Below are 24,525 nucleotides of genomic sequence, written 5' to 3'. Positions count from 1 at the left end.
GAATCCACGTTTTGATTATGACAAAGGTTTTTATAACATAATGGTGATTTTTACAGACAAATAAGTTGGGCGAGAAGCTTGAGAAAAAGGTATTATTAATCTCCAGGCGAAGTGTAGCAGAGGTTTTTAGAAAGTATAGTATCAGTGTTATCGGTGTGCAACCTGCGGCCCGCGGGCCAAATTCGGTACACAAGGAAATCTTGTACGACCAGCGAAGAAGTGCCAATTTTGAATGGTGTGCGGCTCGCTAAACGAGTTTTTTATCTAGTTCACAATCTGGTATACGCAAGGGTAATTCCATTACTCCTCACTTTGGAAAGTCTATATCTGAGTCCAATTCATGTTTTATGCCTATGACGTTACAAGGCCCTAATACGCTGGATTGTTACGATGTCCAGTTGAAAGTGTACAAATTTAGAAATCTTTTTATGATCTAGTAAAACAAGGCCTCGCATATTGGTTATAAAATTGGTTTGCTAAACCATTGAGAAAGATGAGAAATTATTAAAGAATACTGAACTTCTCTAGTCGCCCATTTATTATAGGAATATTGTTTCCGTTGTATAATATTCATTTATGCTGACACGGAAACCCGTCGCCTGTCGTACAAATAAAATATAACATTTGGGTTTCTTGTACCCTGTCAAGGCAACATACCGTATTCCCCGGCGAATAAGTCGCTTTTCTATACCCAAATTTTTGGCACGATTTTTTTTTGGGGGGGGGGAGGGGTTCGTCTTATTAGGCGAGTATATGATATATGATTTTTTGTGTCGCCTTACTATGTATTAGGTAATGTTCTTTTATGGTGGACGCAAATGCGAGTTGAACACAATTGTATTAAAATTTAAAGACAGTTTGAATTTCCTTAGTTATTATGAATTGAATATTACGCTACAAGAAAACGTCATTATGGGCTATTTTAACCAATGCGCAAACGCGGCGACCGCCTAAAAGGCATTGCATGGAAATTTTAGATAACGATTTTGATGCGATTTTACTACCCCAACTTATTGGAAGGATATATGCAAAAACCCATTTTTTCAGGCTTAAAAACGGGCCTCGTCTTATTGACCGGGTAGACTTATTCGTCGGGAAATACGGTATTTTTGTAACATCAATAAGTGTTTGCAAGTCGGGTATGAAACAATAAATCGCTTGATGAATATCGAAGGCAAGACAACGACGAATAAACGTTAAACGACGCGTTAAAGTTACGTGCATTTTGTCGTAATTGAAGTAGATACCCAGCCCATTGTATCCAACGTGGCACGATGGCGTCTTTAGGCCACAAAAATGTACGTATCAGTAGGTTATAAGTTACAAACAAAAATTTCTGTTAAGCGACGAAAAATATGCGCCCCTGTAATAACTTACCCGGTGAAGTCCCTTCAAAATTTATCGGTTTTGCATCCGGGATGTTGAATATTATTATTAAGCATATCCACTAAAAAGTGAATTGTGTTTTGACAAAAGCTCAATCGGTGATATTTCTCCGCGAGTAGAGCATATCTGTAATGAGTTTTAGAAAAGTGTTTCAATTAACCAATGCAGTGTCAAGTTGGCCGAGGACTGTTTTTGTTTGGATTAGTTCAATTTTTTCAGTAGATTATAAATTTTATTATCTTATTTTAAAGTTCATTCATAGTTCATTTGTTGGATATAGATTTGAAGATAATAAAACGCTTTTGCATTTAGGTTTTTCTATATTTCTTGTGATAGTGAACCTGCCATTGACCGTCATAGTCTAATACGTGTTATTCTCAACAACGAATACAACATGAGAGTGCGTTGCTTAAAATTATCATCCCACGTTCTGGACAATCCTAATTTGATGGGTTTTATCGTTCGTTTATTTCTATAAAAGAAGGAGCAAATACTTTTGTCCACATCTTGAAGTTTGAAGGCTGATAGACAAATGGACTGAGCCATCAACATTTTCAATCCATCAAAAATCTTTTAGCTTCGTTAATTGCAATTTTTCGAAGGTTTTCCCGTACAACTTCTACAACTAAAACATCTTTTCGTCAACGCCATTGTGGCGTAACGATGTTTTTTTGACACAGTGTAATGGTATCTAAGGTATACGCAACAATGATCGTGGTGGTTTCAAGATACAAAACGGCTGAAACGTTGCATTCATTTAAAGCTGGCCGTATTTTTGTAAAAGCTAACTGATACGTATTAGGCCGAATAAATTTTGACTAGCGGCCGTATTGTTGGGGTTCGGTGGAAGCTTACAGAATAACGTAGGGGTTCGGCAGGTTCACAAAGGCAAAGAAACACTGCCCTAATATCTAGCTTGTGCGAAGCGAATAACGAATGTCATAAGATCAATAACCAAAACTTTTGCGGGGTCATTGTATGATAATTTGTTGATGCTTATTTCTAAAATCAAATTATAATTATAATACTGCGTGTTATATAACAAAGGTGAAAACTATATTTTGTTTTTTAACTGATATTTCGAGTAATTCGTCTTTTGTAGTTAAATTAAAGGTTTATCAGTAATATCAAAGTGTGTGAGTATTTCTCCCAATTTTCCTAAAGTTTCCTCAACTTCGTGGCGTATAAAGGACTTCATAAGCAAATATAGCATGAATTGTCTGAATTAAAAACTAAATATTGGAGTGGTAAAAATCCAAAAACAGAAGCTAATTTTTAATTTATTTATATACATTGTCATTTATTTTGGATAAAGCTTTTGATAACAATATTTATCTAACTTACTTATATTTTGTAGATAATTTATCAGCCGCAATTAATTTAAAAAATCTTACTAACTTCAATAGTTGATTAAATAATATTCTTCTGATTTTATAACTTATCAAAGTTATTCAATGCCAGCCATAGGAATTGACCTCGGCACATCTAACTCCTGCGTTGCCGATTACAGGAATAATCAGGTATTTTTGTCAAAACTATTAATTCTATTTATTTTTTCAATGTTGGTAAAGTACGAAGATGCGTTATCTCTTAATCTGGCAGGTTGAAAATAATCATAGTCTGTAAGCAAAAACGGCGAGGGTTAGTGAGAGAAAATAAGATTGATTCTAGATTGTCGTTTTTAATTTAAATTTTTAATTTGAAACACAGTCAAACTCACGGAATAAGCACGGAAGGATTTCACAAATATGCAAAAAGTAACAAGTTCAACAACTTTTATTACTTGTTTGCGACATGTTAAATGATCCAACCTTAAATTTATTCAGCTATTTATTTTTCAAAAAATTGTTTAAAGTCATTGATGTAATTTCTAATTCTCTATTGTTTTATTTACATATATAGATTCAAGTCATTGCAAATGATGAAGGAAGTCGACTTACTCCGTCTTTCGTAGCATTCACAGAAGATGAACGTCTTGTTGGCGAGGCTGCTAGGTCATCATTGTCATCTAATTTTGAGAATACAGTATTCCGTAAGAAATACTACATTCTAACTTATTTATTCATTCGTTGAAATGCAAGATGTCATAAAAGTATGTTTGAAATTTTGAAATCACATATAGAATTTAAATTAGATTAGATATTATTTACGTTTTCAGCTTACATACATTTATTAGAGTTCATTGGTATCCATAAGCAGAGAACAGATCGAAGATTGTGTAAAGCTTTAATTCTCAAGAATAACATTTTTGTGTAAAATTATGTGGGAATTTAATTCCGTGAGTTTAGGATGTTACCGACACAGATTGGTAATTTCTTATACTTCACTAGGATTTACAGTAAACCTCTTACAAAGAACAAAATACATGCTATTTTTTTTTTTTTTTATATAACACTATATACATACAAAGGTTTTTACAGCGTTTGGACAAAATTTGTAAAAATGAAACCTTGTGGCATCACGATAACCTCAATTATTTCATGATTTGTCAGAGATCAAACGACTGATTGGACGAACATATGATGATCCGCTTGTGCAGTCTGATATGAAGACATTGGGATATAACGTCGCCAATGACAACAACAAGCCTATTGTTTGTGTAAGTCACAGTATTTAATTGGCAATATTTAGATAGTTAACTATAGCTTTGTTATTTGGTGACTGAATATAAAAAAGATGAAATGTAACTTCGAAAATCAAATATTGTAAAATATTAAATTGCAAATAATTCAAAATATAAATATTGCAGGTGTCATACAAAAAGAAAGTAAAAGTTTTCACTCCCGTAGAGATCAGCGCAATGATTCTTGAATCTCTCAAGAAAACAGCTGAAGACTACTTAGGCGAGCCGGTTACCGATGCCGTTATTACAGTCCCAGCTCATTTCAATGATGCCCAGCGTAGTGCAACAAGGGATGCAGGAATCGTAGCGGGCTTGAATGTTTTACGAATGATCAACGAACCCACTGCGGCGGCTATAGCGTACGGAATAGAGGTATATTGTTGTTGTCAAGTAATACCGGTATTCAGTTTTTAGAATACCATGCAAAAAATATCGATTTTACAACATTAACTACGGCTGCTTTTCACGTAAAGTTCAAATGCCTGTCACAATCACCTATCTATACATACATATATATATATATGACGAACATAACATGTATAGTAAACTCAGTATACATGAACAGTCCTTGAACAAATTAACCCAATACATCAGGCTTTACCTGAGCTCTTGTGTCATTTTCAATTTTTTTAGACTTAATATGCATGTATATCTAATAAAGTGATTTGCATGTAAAGGTCAACGCCATATGTATTCGTATACAAATAGATCCAACTAAATATTCTAATGCATCCAATGTCATGTAGGCCGTATCGGACCCAAAATATGCCAGTCATTCCAAACTAGTATATCCTCACTTTCAGTTACCGTTATCAATTTTGGTCCGTGCAAACATCATGGATGCAAATGGCAATGGGTTTAAATCTATAATTATCAAAAAGATAAGCCATTAAATATACTCAAGGCATATACTCAAACAAGAGAGAAATGCTCAAATATATGGCCACGTTACCGGTAACCCGAGTGAAGCTGTCCTTACTTTTGAATCCTTGAATACTTGAATCCTTACAGATTCAAACCGGACAGCCAGTGTTCCCATGAATAAAATAATACAGCGAAATTTTGGATGAAATCTCAGATAATCCCTTCTAGCGAAAAATTTATTCTTTACTCACTGAAAATTCCAAAGCAAATGGTCCAGTAATCAATTAGAAAAGCAATTTTTTCATAACAATACCAAGAAGAATACAAGTAAGAACAAGGACAACAAAAAATGCAAAACGATCGTTATGTCCACTAACGTGTCCAATAAAATTAAACAAAGAGGTAAAATAGCAAAGTAGACACTCTAATTGGATCATCCCTATAAACCGACAGTACCACGTTCTAGTGAAAGATTCATTCGACATCCTAATAAACTTTTAATTCCAAAGGAATGATTATTTTTTTTTCAGACCAATGACAAACAAAACATTCTGATATTTGATCTTGGTGGAGGAACTTTCGATGTCTCAATTGTAAATATTGAAGATAAAGTATTTGACGTGAGAGCTACTGGAGGCGACACACATTTGGGAGGTGAATTTGAATAAATGAAATTAAATAAATGGAATTCTAACGAGAAACGATGTAACTTCAAATACTTATCATAGCCTACGTTCAAATTCTCATTCAATAATGCACATTTTGCAAGTTCAAGAAGCTGAAATTATTTCATTTTTTTAAAACCTTTTATTCTTATGCACGAAAATTCAAACTTTTACAACCATATTATAGAAACATGAAGAGTAGTCGCAAATTAAACATTAGACAAACAGGAAAAATTGAAAATTACGTCAGCAATTGTATACAAGCGTCTCAACTGCTGGCACGAATTCAATTATTGAACATGGAATCGACGGTTCTAGGAAAATTCGCGGCAGAAAATCTCGCCGTAGGAAATTTCGCCTCATAGGAAAAATTGCCGCCTGAAAATCGCCGCAAGAGCGTTTTGAAGTAAAACAAGTATTTGTGATAAAAACACTTAGGTGTTTGAAGTACATTTTTATTTAAGAACGATTTGTTATTTTAGAGCATATTCTAATCCTTACCCTATAAACCCAACTGTTTTTCTAAAAAATACTTGTTTTACTGAAAAATGCTTTTACAACGATTCTTCAGAAATTTTTCGGACACGGGAATTGACCTATGAAACGTTTTGTCATTATGTATTCTTTTGTTATTATTATTGTTGTGAAAATCGCTTTTCGCTTAAACCACAGGACGAATTTGATTTGAACTTTTCAGCGGTTGAAGATTAATGTAAGTCAAAATTTTCTGTGTGCGCCACGAGTCTATGGGATTCGTTTTTTTGTGTGCTATGACGTTATAAAAATTAAAAATTGCGTACCCTGTGGCGGTTCCACGTTCGTCTTCGTCACTGTCGGGGGGTCAGCCGAAGTCGTGAAAACTGTGGTACCAGTAGTCTACTATGTTAGATTGCTTATCCGTACTACTTCGTTTTGTCCTTCGGCCATATATATGAGCATCGCTCTCTTGTTTTGGTGGTGGTATAAATCTAACACCATATCTGTGGTTCATGTTTAGGAAATGATTTTGACAACAGATTGACTGAACACTTTGTGAAAGAATTCAACAAAGCAAACAAATGCGACATGTCGCAGGACAAACGTGCATTAAGTCGGCTTCGTGTTAATTGTGAAATGGCTAAAAGACAGCTTTCAAGTTCTGCAAAGACAAGGTAACCAACTTCAGATTTTATGAATTTACTTAAAATCATAATGCAGATTTGGTCCAAACTGATGAATAAACAAGAGTGTGCAAAACGTATCCAAACTATTATCCAGTTACGTCAATGTCATATCATCATTGTTTTTTACTGTTGAAATCCATTTATAGCAACATTTTTTATTTTCAATTTACTCATTGGAAAAAAAATCTTAATATGAACGACAGGTTACCGTTTACTGATAATGTTGAAAGCCAGCATATAAGACAGTAGATTCCAAACTCTAAAATTTCAATTTTTTCCCAAATTATATATTTGAACCTCGGGTGTCGCTGCTCGATAACCAGCTTTGGTTCCTTGCGACTTCCCTTCACCAGTAAAACTGTGCATTTATCATTTTTCTCGTAATTTGTGTTCTATTGCTGTTTATTTTACTGATTGAAAAAAACAAACTTGACTTGACTTGATACAAACTTGATTCTGTAAATTAGCTTGAAAAGTCAAAAGCTATATTTGATAAGTCGGTGTGAATTCTCCAGTATAGTATAATTTATTTATATTTATTGCATAAGAATCATTTATTCAATAAGTATTTTTAGGTATTTTAAACTACCCCATAAGATTTCATCTGTTTTTTTTTCTTCGAGAGTTAACATTGATGCACTTTACAACGGCAAAGATTGGAAGAGCGATATCACACGGGCAACATTCGAACAACTTAATCGTGATTTCAGATTGTAGAAAAGACGCTTTCAGATGCAGGAATGACAACTTTGGAGGCAGGCATATTATTTTTTAATGATACCATACTTATTTTATACAGTTTTTGTTTCGAGTGTTACGCATTGTTTCACGCATGTTTCACGCTTTACAATTTTGTTTGGTCATAATCATCGACTTCATTGTTTTCAGTCATGAAGTCAAATTTGCAAATATAAAAATTGGCTGATGTTCTAAAGTTTTCGCAAGAAAATTTGAATTTGTTCAAATGATTGACTCAGTGCAGCAGTAGGGTTTTATGTTCACGGTTCTGACTTATACCATTGAAATCCTCCTATTGCATTTAAGATTATCAACAATATTTAAAACAAAAATAAACAAAGATTAAATAAGATAATCCTTTTCATACTTAGACCGTAGCTTTAACTAAAACTCAAAACATGACGTTTATATGAAGTGAGAACAAGATATAAAACAACAAATCAATTTTCAAACATATAGAAAGAACAAATTGAAACATAGTAACGCCACATTTGAAATTGAATTGATAAAAATACAAGGCTAACCTATTACTATACAACCAAGATGAACAAAATTGCACTTTTCAAACATCTGTATACAAGATTCTCTGACTGACTGACTATGTAACGATAGGCTAGGTGACTTGCACTGAACTTTGTTTTCTGATAAGTCAAAAGTTTCAAATCATCATTACAAATCAAGTTCCACCGCCCTATTAATTTACATCGGTACGAGGCTATCCGTACTTGAAAAACGGCTTTGTCAAAAAGAAGGCGACTAGTTACTTATCAATCTCGATTGGTAAGTATGTTGATAGGTATTTGTCTGTCTGTTTGTCTGTTAGACACTTTCGTATGTTACGCGATATCTTACGGGAGCGAGGTTGAATCTGCTCCAAATTTTGCGTGTACATTCATCATATCTTGGAGACCAGGAGGCTATTGATTGGATAAATTTGGTCTTATAATTAGCGAATTAATAAATATTTATTGATGGGACACGCGGTGTCGCTGTGGAGTCAGAAGAGAGGAGACACCTCTAGATCGATAAGTCGGCGGTTTCCAATCGCTATCTCGTTTGACATATTGTTATGTAATGGCTCGAATTTAAAATTTGGGCAAAATAACAGGTATATTGGACTCAAGGAAGGAACATTTGTACAATACCAAAACATTAGCCTTCTGAAGGCTTCATTCATACTTACTAAAATTTCAAAATTGGTTCGTCTATTAGTTGTAAATACAAATAGCAACAACAACAACAACTAAACACTCTTTATGTCTAAGCTCAGTCGTTTGACTGACAAAAGTGGAGGAATAAAATGTTTCTATACGTTTAAAATGCTCTGGTGGGTTTAATAGTAAAAACAGTAATAAAACCTAGTTTTGGGTTAAATATTGATTCTAATAATATTTAAGCAAACTTTGTAAAAAATGGTGTAGACTAAATTAAAACGTAATGCTCAGCGATTTTTTTTATTTTGAATTACTGAACATTCAAAGTCGATTGGTCCATTAGTTAGGATGAAAAGCAATTTTTCCTTGACAACAACTATGACTTGGTTTCACAGAAACCATGGAAAAATACCTAGTCAGTATATGAAAACGTGTGTAGTAATGTAGCTGAACAAAGCTATTATGAAATTTTATATATTGCCAGTCAAATATAACATTTTTTCAGATTGACAACGTTGTAATTGTTGGTGGATCTACAAGGATTCCAAAAATTCAGCAACTTTTGAAAAAACTTTTTGGTGGCAAAGTTATAGATAAGAAGATTAATGCTGATGAAGCTGTAGCGTATGGTGCAGGAGCTTTAGCAGCTAAACTGGCCAATGATACACAGTTTATGTCTGACGTAAGTTGTTATACATAGAGTTAATGTTTCAAACATTTCTCTCATTTTACGTCCAAAAGTACTGTTCATCCTTATATACATTTGATCAGGGTCGAGTGAGAGTTTTTTTCCACAAATCTCAATTATAATGTAACTTATCAACCCATTTTGTTTCATATTTATTTCATATATATAACCAGTGCCGGTTCTTGCTAATCAGATTTAATGTCCTTTCCCACCGAAAAAACTGCGTCTGAAAATAATGTATCCATGGCATTTCGTAATGCAGTATAAAGAAAATCGGCGAGAAGGAAAGCTATGTTTGAAAAATGCTTTGATCATCCCAAAAATGAACACTGATTCTGTCACCAAACATATTTCCTCTATGAATTGTAGGAAATTTTTTTCGTAAGGCTGATGATCCAAAACACGATCGTCATGACGAAAAAACGTCGCGATCCCACAGTGCGGTGTTTGCCAATGAATCAGAAGACGCTAAGATCTGAATATCGATACTCTGTGCGCAGTTACTGCAAATTTATTAAGAAAATAAAAGATAGAACACAAGTTGGGCGGAATTGTTAAGCTAAGAGAAACAAAAATGTCTGAAGTGAAAAGCGCGCAAAGCAAAGACTGAATGAATACGCGCAATTTAGGAATCCTTCAGAGTACTACAACAACTTCTGGGCAATTAATAAGGGGGGACGAACCGACGAACTTTATTGACAAAAATTCAGTACCTTGTCAGGATTCGTAAATGATACTGCAGCATTTTTAGTTTAAAGAAATTGATCTTCGTGACGTGTTGCCCCTATCAATTGGATGGGAAAATTATGGGGGAGGAATGAATATCGTACTGCAACGAAATACCAAAATACCCATCATTGAGACAGTCCATGGACTGACTACACCAGGAGATAATCAAACATCATTGTCGTTTATAGTAAGAGTTTTTTTAATATTCTTTAATATAGTTATAAAACAATTTTGAAATTATTCTGTAGTAGTTTTGTTTCGCCTTGGTTTTGCATGCATGAGATAAAATATTTTGCTACGCCTTACTCACAATAATACAGATGTTTTTGTTATACAACAAGAACTGCGATGACAATCTTTCCCAGATCGTGATCTTCCTGTATTTTCCTTTATATAAGCAAAGTAATTTCTAATAACAATCGAAATGAGCTATAATATTTGACAGCATAAAACATAATTACCAGATATTTGTTTTTTTAGATTTACGAAGGGGAGAGAGCACGTGTTAAAGATAATCATTTCCTTGGGAGTTTCATTGTTGATAATATTCCACCGAAGCCGAGAGGCGAAGAGAAGTGTTCGTTATGCTTCGCAATTGATGAAAGTGGAATACTTACTGTGAGCGCCCGTAACATCAGTAGTGGCGAAGAAAATCAAATTGTAATTTCGAACAACAGAGCAAGATTAAGTGCAAAAGAAATTGATAGAATGGTATGTCACTAGTTTGCTAATTTATTGCCTATTTCAAGTTTATATTTAAAGTGATGTATTGAGTTGTTTAGTTTGTACTTGTTATTGGTAATTGTTTTTGGTTAGAATTACTAGTTTCTGTGATACTAATAACAGAAAAAGGAAGCAGAAAAACTTAGAAAAGAGGATGAAGAGTGGAAAGCACGAAATAGAGCTCGAAATGATCTTGAAGATTTTGTGTATGCAATCAAGCATTCAGTCGACGATCCTGATTTCATACTCGAAATGCCAATGCACGACAAAAAGCTCATGCTTGAAAAATGCACGGAAATATTAGAATGGACTAATATGAAAGGAGTAAAATTTTATTTTGTTTAAAATATGGATTTTTTAAATCTCTAAATACATAATAATTATGCTTTATCTTTGTGATCATTAAAAAGAACAAAATTTTGTTTTATAGTATCTAACTTACCTCATCTTTTTAAATAAATGACATAAAAACGTTTAGTGACTCCTTATATCTATTTATTACTTGCTTTTAGAATCCAGAAATTAGTGAATCCAACGGGATGAAGGAAAAACTCAAAAACATCTGCCTTCCAATCTTTGCCAAGTTACCTGGTGGACTATCTATCTTCCAGACATTATAAAACTCATACCCACTAAATTCAGTTTGATTTGCTTGCTCCCCACTCAAGTTATGAACTATATGTATATAAATAAATATTTAGGGCGTATTTAATAAACTGATATAGCGTAGTTTATATTTGACATATTCCTACACACTTTTGAATTGACTGCAGGATTTTATCATACAGCAGTCCAACATTCACACTTAATAAATAACAGATTCAAGTCATTAAAATAATAGACAAAAAAATGCTAATTCCATTAGATGGCTAAATTTCATATGCAGAACAAAATCAATGTAGATTGTTTCCTGTATATATATATATACATAAAATAACATTGTAATTTATCCAATTTGGATTGCGTTTTTGTTCAACAACTTTGGCACCTGATCAATGCAGCAAATACATATATATATGCAAATATTTATAGGATCCCATATTGTAGTAAGATTTTGGCGACTTTTCCACACTCGTTCAACCTTGAAAGTTAATGGTTCGTGACTTTCCAGAGTTAGACATGTATATTGAAAACATTTATCTAAAAGATACATTCCTTGTCAGCTTAAAAAATAAAATTGAATCTACCTAATCATGAGTTGTAAGTTTTTAAAAGTATATAATGAATCACTTGATCTTAATCAATTTTTTATAATTGTTTGCGAAAGCAATCGATATTAATTTGAATATTTTGTTTTTATTCATGTATATTCAAAAATATTTATGCAACTATTGTTATTGCGGTAATAACTACACTAATTAATTTATCAACCAGTTGTTGTGTGGGAAATCAATTTTTGAATATAGTCCGTAGGATTGAAAATATTGCTACACATCATAGGTTATGTTAGTATGTTTAGGAAAAAAGTAAAAATTTGTTTAAAATATGTGGTCGTTGATACAAACGAGGTTAGTCTTCAAATAAGAAACAGTAGCTTGTCCCTGTTCTGTTATTTGTTAGATTTCAAGCAGTTAGACTAATGGGTACTCCTGAAGTATGCGCACCAAGATGTCGCACAACCTGAACCCTAACCTGGTACACAACCTGAGTTCAGGTTGTGCGCCATCTTGGTGCGCATACGTCAGCAGGTCTGACTAGAATGTATGTTAATGTTGTGAACATATTTATACTTCAGCAATGATTACAACGAACATAGTGAGATAGACGTTGTTGTGATTGTACCATAATAAAAAAAAAATCAAATTTAAACATTTGCGACACACCGTCGTCGCAATATTATTCTTCTACATATTTCTCTAGCTTTGTGGATTTTCATACCTCATGTTGTTGATTTTTTTCATTGAACGTATCATATCCACAAATAAAGAAGTCGGAAGTTCAAACAAAAACTCTTTAGAAAGTTTTCCGACTTGTCTTGTGCGATGTCTAAACACGTTAAAAAGTAAAAGTCATGGTCACAAGTTAGCGCCAAAGGCATTTCATTATGTTTTTTTTGAAATAAGGGAATTCCCCTGTGTTTTGTTTTGATGCGTACTGTTCTGGAAGTTTTGAGCTCAAGCATTTTGATAAGAGAGTTCACATGAACATTATTTATTATGTTGGGATTATTTGTACTAATCATTAATTCTTTTGATAAACTAAAATGAAGAGTAAAAGATAGATGCCGATTTTGGTAGCTTGTGTAAAAAGAATAAAGTAAAATCTTATGTAAGTCATTTGCTCTTTGAGTTTACTGTTACTGTAGAAAGACGGGACCAAAAACAATATTGGTTTATTTTGTAAGTATATACATTCAATTGCATTCCTTACCATTGATAAATGCGTGGAACGTAATAGTGTATGAAATTATTAACGTGCGTACACTAAGCAAAGAAACCCATCGTCGTTAACTGGGCTTTTGGTTGGTGAAAGTAAATTTGGGTTTTTAAATTAAACACCCAATATCAATACACAAATATTTGCAGAAGACGAATAAATGGAATTCTCGATTTATCCGATTCAAAATTAATACATTAGTCTTGCACGTTATAAGAAATTGGGGAAGGGATCTTCGAATGCTTGTAAAAAGTAAAATAGGCAAGAAATAGTTGATGTATATATGAAACAATACACATGGTTTAGGTAAGCTCTAATTCTGGTTAAATTTGATAAGTTACATCTGGAATAGACGCGGAACCCATGGAGAAGTACAAAGCCCACAGCTGTTCGGTCCAGTTTTAAATGAATAACGCCGCAAAAAACATTCATTTGTTATAATAACCTGAAAAATAGTGCAATTCCAAGTACACACATGCCGGAATGTGTTATTGTATACGTGCCTTTGGTTTTGGTATGTATCGTTAATGTATGTATTGTCCGGTATGTATTTCGTTTGGTTAATTTAGTCGGGAGGGTATTATATTGAAACAATTTTTTCTTGTTAAATAGCCCGGACAAACTGAGAAGTATTTTTATACATTTCTCTCGTTTATTTTCAAAAGATTATTGTGTCGTTAAAAGTGTGTATGCACCGTGAAAATAAAATAATTTAGGTATTGCAGCGTGCTTCCCCGAGCTTCGTCACATACCGCAATCGAGCTATTGATTTAAAAGCTCAAAGAAGCTGAATAAAATAATGTATAAAACATTGAAGCTTCCATTCAAGCCAAATTCGCTGTCTATATGGCAACCCAATATAAATACGAATTAGACCGTTCAGAAGGCGACTGAGCCTATATTTTAAACTAAAAGACATTTCAATTTACAAGGTAAACAAAATTACACAGCATTATATTTATAATATCTTCAGGAATCTATAAGAATATCTATGTATGTCAAAACATTCGCTTCGTGTTGCATTCGTCAAATCAAAGTTACCTCGCACGTTGATTTTATTAAGTGAACTGTATGAATCGTGGTCCTCAGGGACCCAATGTTTTACTGTTGAAGTTAATGCTTACTAGCATGAATTTGGAAACGCGTTGCATACAGTATACATTTTAGCAATTCGCAGATATTTAATAACAAAAATATTAAACTCGGTGGTTTTCAACAGGGTTCCGCGCCATCCTAGGGTTCCACCCGTACAGTTCAGGGGTTACGCAAGTTTCTAATCAAATCTTAGTATATATTATTATATGTATGATGTTCGAAAATATATTTAAATACCCACTGAGTTTGTCGGTATAATTGAACTTGCTACGCAATTAATGATCATTTTCTTTTGAAATTATTAGGTTTCCTTATATATATAATTTATTCAATTATTACAATAATAGACGGTTAACCAAATTGGAAATGGTCATTTGGTAGAAATGAGAAGTTAAATTTGGTGAGTTGTTGAGATGAGGTTGCTTTAATTGTAAATGTTGAATTGTGATAAGATTCCTAGACGTTTCCTGTCACTTGATTTGTTATTATTCGCTGTTAGATTTAAAGTGCAATTATCGCATTGATTGATTGGTATATACATACATATAATTGGTAACATAGGTAGATCATAGGAAAAGCTGACAGAGATATTCCCGTATATGTCGATGATTGGCATTTGCTCGCGGTTTTGTGGGTTACAAAAAGGAAATATTTATTGACAATTCGCTTTTATCTAACACTTTGCAGAATTTTTAGACTTTACTATGCTCTAATTTAACAAAAATTAGTTATATAATCGAATTAGTAAAGGTGTCTATATCCCTTTGGGTTTGATAGTTATATGTAATGATGGTATTCAAAATATTGAGAACAAGTGCTTTTTTGTATCGAACTTGCTAACAAAAGACTCCCTGATTTCAGAAAACGATACCGAACTAAAAAAAACGGTTGCGCTGTTATTTAAAGAACGGGTTCGCACGAATTCCACCACTTGTTTAATGTCGACAGGTTGATATTTTATTATTATGAGTAATGTCGCTTCTAATTATCAGAATTAAATGCGCAAGACTAAAAGCAACTCCCTAGACAATACAGGTATTCAACATAAGCCGAAAACAATAATTCAATACTTAGATAAATTGTAGTTTTTAAAAATATCCTATGTTGTGGAATTTATGTAAAATACATGCCACACGGAAAAAATTACAGATCATATCAGCTACAACTATTCAAACTGCGGGTCGAGCGAACAAACATAATTACAAGGTTAAAGAACTTTTTTTGAAGATATATTGTTAATGTGTGTGACGCTTCTAATATTGCAAAAAATCAATTGAAATCTTGTTAAACGTGAGATGGCATCACAACCGTGGTTGTTGATTAATGACAGCAAACTCTATCGTTGACATATGAATCACATTCAGCATCAGATAGTTATACATTTCGTGTATTTGTAGAAACGATTTGCATTGCATGGTTTCCAAGAGTCTGATTTCATATCAATAAATCTAAAAATCATATTATGCATCCGCTGTTGCGCGTGTTCACTGTTACCATTTACTGTCCGAATACTGGATTAAACCAGTTTGAACAAGAGAATACTGAGAATATTAACGCCGTAGAAACTATAACATACTGAAATGCGCCCAACGCAAAAGGTTACGCTGTCACTGACAAAGATCGTGAAAGACATTGCGTCGACTCGAAAGGTCATATTTACAGTCGAGTCCATCACGTTTCGTTGTCAGCAATGCTGCCAAATGTTTGTTTATTTAATTAAGGGTTTAACGCCGGACTTCATGATGAGATCAGAAAAATGGTCTCATACGGCATTACGTCGATTCGTAAATTGATTTAGCAAAAATGCGTGCTGGAAATTTGAACGCCAGCATCGCTCCTGTTCTTACGCCATCGTCTCAAATTTATATTATTTTTTCATCGCGTTTCAAGAAGGCTTCTATTTTATTTTTTTATGAAATATTTTGCGCAAATTGGAGCAGAATATTTGTTATTCTCAGTGTTCTTAAACATTCGTAATAAGAATTTATAACATATATTAATAATATCCTATTGATTCAAGAACTGATTGAAATTTATATAATGTATTACTTCACCCAATGACTATTACTTGTCCATACACCCATCGGCTCCCAAAGGAATTTATCTTATACGTGATGTTGACGCGAAATTGTATATAAAGATGCAATTTCGCTCTAACTGCAAACACTGTAGAACAATGGTGCGCATCATATTTTATCTGCGAGCCATATTATAGACTTCAGACATATAGCCGGGCCACACAAAAAAACTTAGCAGGAAAGGAAAGGGAAGTGAATGCGACTATCGATTGGCCTTATAGTGATAAATGCACCGGAAAAAACAGAGGATGATTTAACGCAGCGACAAGAGCAAAAAACATTATGTATTTATATTCATGTGAGCGCCTTTTCCAACAAACTATCGGATTAGAATTTTACGCGGGATAGGGAAAAACCTGAGTGTTGACAAAGCTCACACTAAATGGCTTGGCGGGCCTGGTTATGTTCCCCTGCCGTAGAATATTGCCACCCGTCTAAACAAAATACAAAGTGGTTTAAATTAACAAACTGGAATCCAAGATGATAGAACATTTTGTTTGTTAGATTAATTAACTCAACATTTCATCGCCATTTTAAAATTTTCAAAACAATAAAAATCGAATCCAAAGGACGACCTCGACTTGACATTCGTTATACATTGTCTGTCTACTACCTCGCCGGACATTGAATAGAGTTGTCAATAAACGAGGGCAGCCATCACAATAAATGGGTATAATCAGTAATTTGCTAATTTCGTTACTGCGTTATTCAAGCATTTATCATGTTTGGTATAACGTATAAAACAATGGTCGTTTATCGTTAAAAATTCAATCCGTTGCGTTTAAGATACAGCACAAACCTAAAAACCGTGAAGTTTATAACTCGAACTGTTTTATATTGTTAAAAAATGCCAATTCGAAGCGTTTAAGACACAGCTCAAATATAAAAAAAAAACTGTACGGTTTTGAACTATTTTAGTTACTCAAATGGAATGTCGTTCCTATGGTTAGCGTACTTGGTTGTGCTTGGAGTCATATTTTTTTGTGTATAGGGTTAGCTTTTTTTGTGAACTTTCTCTGCTGTATTAATCACTGTTAGATTTAATCGCTGGTGTCACAGCTTGTCAAACAGTATTGGTTTTTCGCGTCTTCCTTTACCTTGAAATGATACATTCAAAATTCTTAGAATTTCTTTCTTTATTGTTCGCATAAAGTGTATTTTCTGTATGGTGAGAAAATAAAATCCTAAATACTGACTACTGGAACGAGTTTGAACGTATTGTCTACAGATATATTACCGGTGAAGTGTTTACGTTGAATTAGATGATGAATATTTGAACGCCAGCATTGGTCATCTACTCATGGCATCTTCCCAAGTGTATATTATGAAATTTCTTCAACTTTCTAAAGATTTTCAAGAAAGCTTTACTTTTATATTCGATGAAAAGTTCATTAAAAAAAAGTTAATTATGTAACGAACTGCTTTATCTTCATAATTGTTTTAAGACTTGGAAATATCATGCTTTTTGTATTTATGCTTTACCAGATAAATCTCTTACTTATATCTCGGAATAACCTCACATTGGGCATTACAAAAGTATGAATCAACGCAAAAAAATCATATAAACTAAGGAATATAAGTGTCTATGCATGCATCACAAGCGGCATAGAGCTTTTGCAAGGGACTCATTTCAAGATGAAAACCGCTTCTTGGTGACACTATAAACTGGTGAGGACGACTTAAAATAGACATTGTGTTGTTCATTTTGCAAATTTATATGCATTTACTATTTAATTAAGATTTATTCATCAGCACAACACAATTGAATGTTAAGTGATCCTAAACTCATAAATTCTTCTTCCCGTTGTTTATTGCTTGTTGTTTTTGAATCAATGGCTTTACAGTAGTTGAGTTTTTTTTTTTCAATTTCAATATTTTGGTATCATTGGTGAAATTTTAGCCGTTAGCAAGTTCGCCAGTTTCAGAATAAATTGCGACAAGCAGTGTTGTATTTAGAATTTGTGAAAGTCAAGGCTATCCTGTAGACCAGGGGTTCCAAAACCAGGGGTCGCGACCCCAAATTGGGTCGGAGTAATAAATAGGTAGGGTCGCAACCAGGTCATGGGGTCGGTTGGGTCGCTGAGGTATGGTAGAGGATGGAGGTACAACTCATCTAAAATTTGACAAACCATGTTAAATTTAGCAGTTTGTACCATGGCTTAATGTAAAGGCCCATAGGCATCACTCTATGCTTTTGTTATTGAAAATGTAGGTGTTTATTGTGACATCACTGTTGGGTTTTAGCTTATTTTACTTAATACCACCATATGACCAAACTCAAAAGTGCAGTGAAAAAAGCTCTAAAATTTCATGAAAAATATATATAGTGACCTGGGGTCGGACTGAACACTTGAAAGTTGTCTTTGGGGTCGTCCTGAGAAAAGCTTGGGAACCCCTGCTGTAGACAATGTCAGAAAAGTTTGATATCTTATTCTGAATAAAACTCTATGCGCTGCAAAAGAGCTATCGAGTTTCAAATTTTGGTTAGATACTTTTTTCTAATGGTAGAATGGTTGTAAGTTGTCGGAAGCCAACCTTAAAATATCTCTGTCGCCGCAGTTATAATTTTCATTTTTTTACAAATTTCGGCCTCGTGAAAGCTATATTCATCAATTATGGGTAACACGATACCTGTGTTTTATATATTTTTTTCATTCAGTGCTTCATTCAACATTAAACCCAGTTCTGCCTGCCAAATAAACAAATTTGTGTCACTATTATGTCGCAACTTTTTTCCCCCATCTTTTCGAAACATCCACTACGCTAAAATCAGGAGTTCCGAGGTTCGACTGCGGCTTTGATGTTCATCAAATATCAAAATTACAATTTAACGTGGCCAATGATAACTCGAACAGAACCTTCTCACACGGAAGACGAAAACGACTCTGCCTTGTCAGATGTCACAGCGTGCCAGACATCCATGTCTTCTTGCCTTCACGTTCAGCGTCAATCATCATCAAACAGAGCAATATTAAAATCAAATCACAAAAACAAACAGGAAAACAAAAGGGTAAACAACACACGGGATAAACCTGTCACATTTATAGAAAGCATGATATGATAGTTGATTGACTGTCATAATCAACTAGAAGATAATTGAATCAAATTTTTAATTTAGTTATTTCTATAAACAGTATTTTGTGTTCGTCTTATTTTCGCATAGTGACATAAGGAAATATTTTGAGTCAGACAATATGCGCAATTATCGAAATCAAAGACTTCTGTGGCACGCAGTTAGTGAAAACATCGTAGTAATATTTAATGATTGTGTTGCTTTATCTTATGGTTTGTTTTCTCTATAAGATTTAAAAGATTTTGGTGACTGAAACAAATGAAATATGTTATGGCGTATTTGCAAATGGTTTCTAACTTTATCAAACCTTCAAGATAATTCGATTTTCAGTGTACTTCCGTGCATAGTGGTCATAGAGGGGAGTCAAAAACGGAAAATGTCAAACAATCGATCAGGTCTTATTGCTTTATAAATAAAAATAACCGTCGTAAAACGTGGAAAATTATTTGACATTTTTCTAACTATCGAGTTTCTTGCTCCACTGTGTCCCATAATTTAATTGATGAAAACAGGACTTAATTTCCCGGAAAAAACATCACAATAAAAATACGATATTTTGTCATTCACAAGATTAGCAATGGCAAAAGGGAGAGTTCGATCGTTTATACATAGAAAACCCTAGCGTATACGTCAGCGACAGTTGCTAGCTACCATTAGTGATCAATTTTAGTTTTAAAATTAAGCAAACCATAACTTTGTAGTCCCGTTATGTGAAAACGGATATTTTACCGTCGCCAAACTTGTATTTGCTTATGATTGTTTGTTTTGACAATGATTTTAGTTACAACATAATTTGACGTCACCAAATACTTCATATTCCATGATAATATAACCGCGATCGTGTCCAGTGGGATTCGTCGTTTGCCTCTTGTAACCGGCATATACTCGACGCCTATTGATTAATGCATTTAGAGGCGTAGTAGAGGCGTGGTGGTTGAAGCGTTGGATTGAACTGGTTAAAATCTAGTTTCATATTACGTCTTCGGAATATTCAGTAGATCGATGTATAGAAGTGTCAAAAGAGCCTTGTTTAAATCGAAGGCGTTTAAATGCGTAGTGCAAATAAAATAAAAAAAACTATGCAACTTTGCCACCCTTGTGTATGAATTATTCATATAACGCAGAATATCTGTATGTAGTGGCTTAGTCGATTCATACATCAAACACAACATATTTTACATAATTATTTCAAACTTTTTCCTCCAGTTGAAATTGTGGTTTTGCAAACATAACTAATCTGCTGGGAGCTCAAGTATTTTTCAAATAGCTTGCCCTTTACACAGTTTTAATGTTCTGACTGACATTCCCTTAATTTATGACAGCGCTCTAGAAAAACTTTGCGTTGTAGGGTTAAAATAATATTTCTTGCTGCGTTTAAGTTCATTGGATATAGTGTACGCTGTAGTGCGTGGTTGTAGTTATTGAGTCTTCTCATTATCATCCATCCCATCATGTGTATATCAATGCCCGGACCGAACTGCTCCACTCGATCGATTTGAACTGCTCCACTTGATCGATTTCACGTTACCATAGCAACTAGTATACCTCAATCAATTTACACATTTCAGTGCCTGTCAATCTGTAATCCCCATAAATTATCTGGTGGGTTCGATTAGAGATGTTGCCATGTACAATTTATGGTCGTCTCGTATAATTTTCATGTCTTTTGGATGTTATATGTGGTTCAGGTGCCAAAGCCATTCATATTAAAAGTGTTCTGAAAACGTAATTTCCTTACAAATTAAGTTAGATATTGAACTTCGGGTGTCGCGGCTCGATAATCTTGCCATTGCTACCGTTAGATTTGCTTTTCATTGTTTGTTTTATGCAGCGGCTAAATTTACCACCTAAATTGACGTCATCAAACATTTTTGAATTCATATGCCATGATAATATAACCGCGATCGTGTCCCGTGGGATTCATCCTTTGCTCCTTATAACCGACATATAACTTGTACTCGACGCCTATTGACTAATTCATTTGTGGGCGTAGTGGAGGCGTGGTGGTTAAGAAGTTGGATTCAACTATGATCGCATCGCCATAGCATAAACTCACTTTAGGGTTATCTTCTGATCAATTTTTTACAGAGGTCACAACACGGTATCTAGAACTGCTCGTGTTTGTTTTAGTCATGTATTGCCATTGTGCATTGCAATGTTAAACACAAAAATTGACCAAATGTGATTTATAAGATGTTTCATCCAATAATAATAATAACATGAACAAATAACATAAAGAAAGAGTAAGTACGATGAGGCATGAGTTTATTATATACATTCAATTTAATGAAATTGTAAATTCATGGTATCGAATAGCAATATTTATTGAAAACGAGGGAGCAATGTACCATATGTGGACACAAATATCAAGTGACTAAATTGGCCAAAGCAATGCATTGAATTATAAAAAACTCACAAAACATAGGGTGAAATATCGGATACCGTAAGACTCCATAGGGGTAAAAAAGAAAATTCATATTGTCTTCTTGCAATTACGCATATCTGTGGCATAAACAAAATTAAATGGCTGGGTAAATTAGTTGAATGGAAAATGTTTTTTTGCAATAACAACCCAACACAAAAACAGAGAAAACAATGTAGAAAATGATCAGCAAGCCCACTCCGTGTCCAAATTAGCAACGGCACTAATAACGGCACAGTATGCCCTAATACCATCCAAAAATACATCCTCGTTCAAAAATTCATCTGATGTGAAAAGGGCGATGGGAGTATTTTTCATTGGGCTGAATCCAATTACCGGAATACCGATCTCCCTCAGAAAACGACCGTCTGAAAATGCGGGGTGAATTTCTTTAGAAAACTTCAGATTATTTTCTCGAAGTGCTTCAGTGAAAGTGATCCACCATGGACTAGATTCGTCACTACGAGTTGTCACCTGACACATCCCTTTGTATAAAAATTCAAGTGTGACGTCTTTGCCCGCTTGTTGACACCATCCGGTTAACATCTCTTCGAACTCGGTTAAGTTAACCGAGGGTGGAATTCGGACGTCAAACGTGGCTGAAAAATCAGGAGGTATCGAATTTGGGCGTTCTCCACCTCCAAGCACGGTGAGTTCGATGGACGTGACATCTCCTACTCGCAAGGTGGAATTGTTTTTCAATTTTTCGATTTCACCTTTGCGAAAAGACATAAATGATGCTATTACACGAGAAAACTTTTCAGCGGCAGACTCTCCTATTAGATTCGACGAGTGCCCTCCTTGTCCTTGACATTTGACGCGTACCCACCACGGAATCTTTTCTCCGTAGTATACTGAATATTGGTCCAGAGGATTGGCTAAACCTTCATCCATAGCGAAACCTACATTCATGTTTTTAAATTCCTGCGTTTGAATGAATAATGTCATTCCCAATGAACCGTCGTTGATTTGTTCATCAGGAATAAACGAAATATAAATGTTCCGTTCAAAACGTTCTTTTCTTAAAAGTGTCAAAATCCTGATAGCTTCTAAATACTGAATACCAACACATTTCATGTCCTGGGCCCCGACACCGTGAATATTTCCAATATCATCTTTGTACGCGGACCATGGATCTTGCTTCCAATTGACATAATCCGCGCAGCTTACGTCAATGTGTGAATTGAGAAGAATAGACGGCAGCTCTGGTTGTTTTCCTGGTATAAGCATCAGTACTATCGATCTTTCCCCATCTCCGATTTGAACTAGTTTTACCTTTACTTGCAACTCTTCAGCATATTCTATAAGAAATTCATTCGCCCTTTCGTAGTCAGGGTTTGGATGATCCGTTTTAATGCGAAGATATTCTTGAAATTTCCTCACAGCTAAAGTTTTGTCAAACCCGACGTACTGCATGACGGAACAACCAGTTTAACAAATGCTAAATGACTACCAATCTGGATTGAGGCGGATTAAATAGAACGAAGAAATGATTGACAGTAAAACCAGTTTGAAGCGGAACGAAGCGGAGGGAGTTCGATAATTTACACAGGGAAAACCCTGGCTTATACGTCAACGACAGTTGCTAGCTATCATTAGTGAACTGACTGACCTTACTTGCAAGTACATTGATCATTGATAATTTCCACCAATGTCGGATAAGTGACCATTTGCACACAAGGACAACTGTAATTATTTATTATTTCTAAATGCATGATTTGAATAATCAATCAGTCATACTGACAAGTATCCGATATTAATCATTAATTAACAACTTATCAATCAAAGCTAGTCACGTTAACGCATATACGTACATAGATATTTTGAGATGCCAATCGATACACATAAATTTTGAAAAAAATAGGACGGGCTTCAATAGCGTGTGGGCCACCAAAACTATAGTGTGGGATATATTCAGGGCCACCATAACGTCCTTATTTCTACCATTTGTCCTTTTTTTGAATGTCTTTATCTTAGAAAAAAATTTTGTCCTTATTTTTAAGAAAATTTCTTATTTTGACATGAAATGTGTCCTTATTTTTTCTTTCAATTCAGAGGTAGAGATTCTAATACCAAACAATTAGATTGTTCAATTCGAATGATTGATTTGCTAGAAATGAACTTATAACTTCATTGATTGCTACGCGTATTCATAGCGTCAGTGAAAGTGAACTTAGAAGAGAGATGAAACTGCTAGTTTCTAGGAATAAAGAACTGCTGGTGCAAATCCATTCTAGTGCAAAGTATGATTTGACACGGGTCGCACTGGCATGAATACATTTTGTATGTTACATTCCGTTCTTTGTTATCTTATTATTATGTTTCCTTGATGTTTTTATTTTTGAGTTCATATCGATGGCTGCCATGGATATACCGCAAGATAGTGCTCTAGCGTGAGGTCTACCGCTAATGACCCAAATTTTCAATTGTTAAAGATTGTATTTTTCGTTACAAGGCTATTACTTTTTTATTTCAAAAAATTCTGTGGGCTCTTCGGTGGCTTTCTATTTTTCCACATGTATCGTAAACAAGGTAATTAATTAATCAGCAAATCACCGTCATCTCTGCAAATACTATTTTTCAACTCAATTTTTTAAATGATCACTCCATAATTGAATAACCTGATGTATTTTACAATCTTGGTCAATTGTGAATTCTAAAGCTCTGAATAAATAAACCACTTACATTTCTGATATTTGGATTCCGCATGATTGTTTAACAGGATATAGTACAATTGTCGACTTCACT

The 24,525-nt window shown here is 34.2% G+C and overlaps 1 pseudogene across 1 annotated transcript; it reads left to right on the top strand.

Annotated features, from left to right (window-relative positions):
- Window positions 1–2,752: 2,752 nt before the first annotated feature.
- On the top strand, window positions 2,753–12,308 carry LOC120343240 (heat shock cognate 71 kDa protein-like; annotated as a pseudogene). The gene is made up of 12 exons (XR_013474861.1): window positions 2,753–2,906; window positions 3,289–3,418; window positions 3,879–3,985; window positions 4,136–4,381; window positions 5,404–5,527; window positions 6,536–6,689; window positions 7,325–7,456; window positions 9,099–9,275; window positions 10,033–10,197; window positions 10,491–10,721; window positions 10,857–11,057; window positions 11,246–12,308. The product of XR_013474861.1 is annotated as a heat shock cognate 71 kDa protein-like (transcript).
- The last annotated feature ends 12,217 nt before the right edge of the window (window positions 12,309–24,525 follow it).

The sequence above is a fragment of the Styela clava genome, chromosome 3, assembly GCF_964204865.1.
Source record: "Styela clava chromosome 3, kaStyClav1.hap1.2, whole genome shotgun sequence".
Classification (NCBI taxonomy): Eukaryota; Metazoa; Chordata; class Ascidiacea; order Stolidobranchia; family Styelidae; genus Styela; species Styela clava.
The sequence above is the reverse complement of the archived record's forward strand: the minus strand, read 5'-3'. Positions and strand labels throughout refer to the sequence as shown.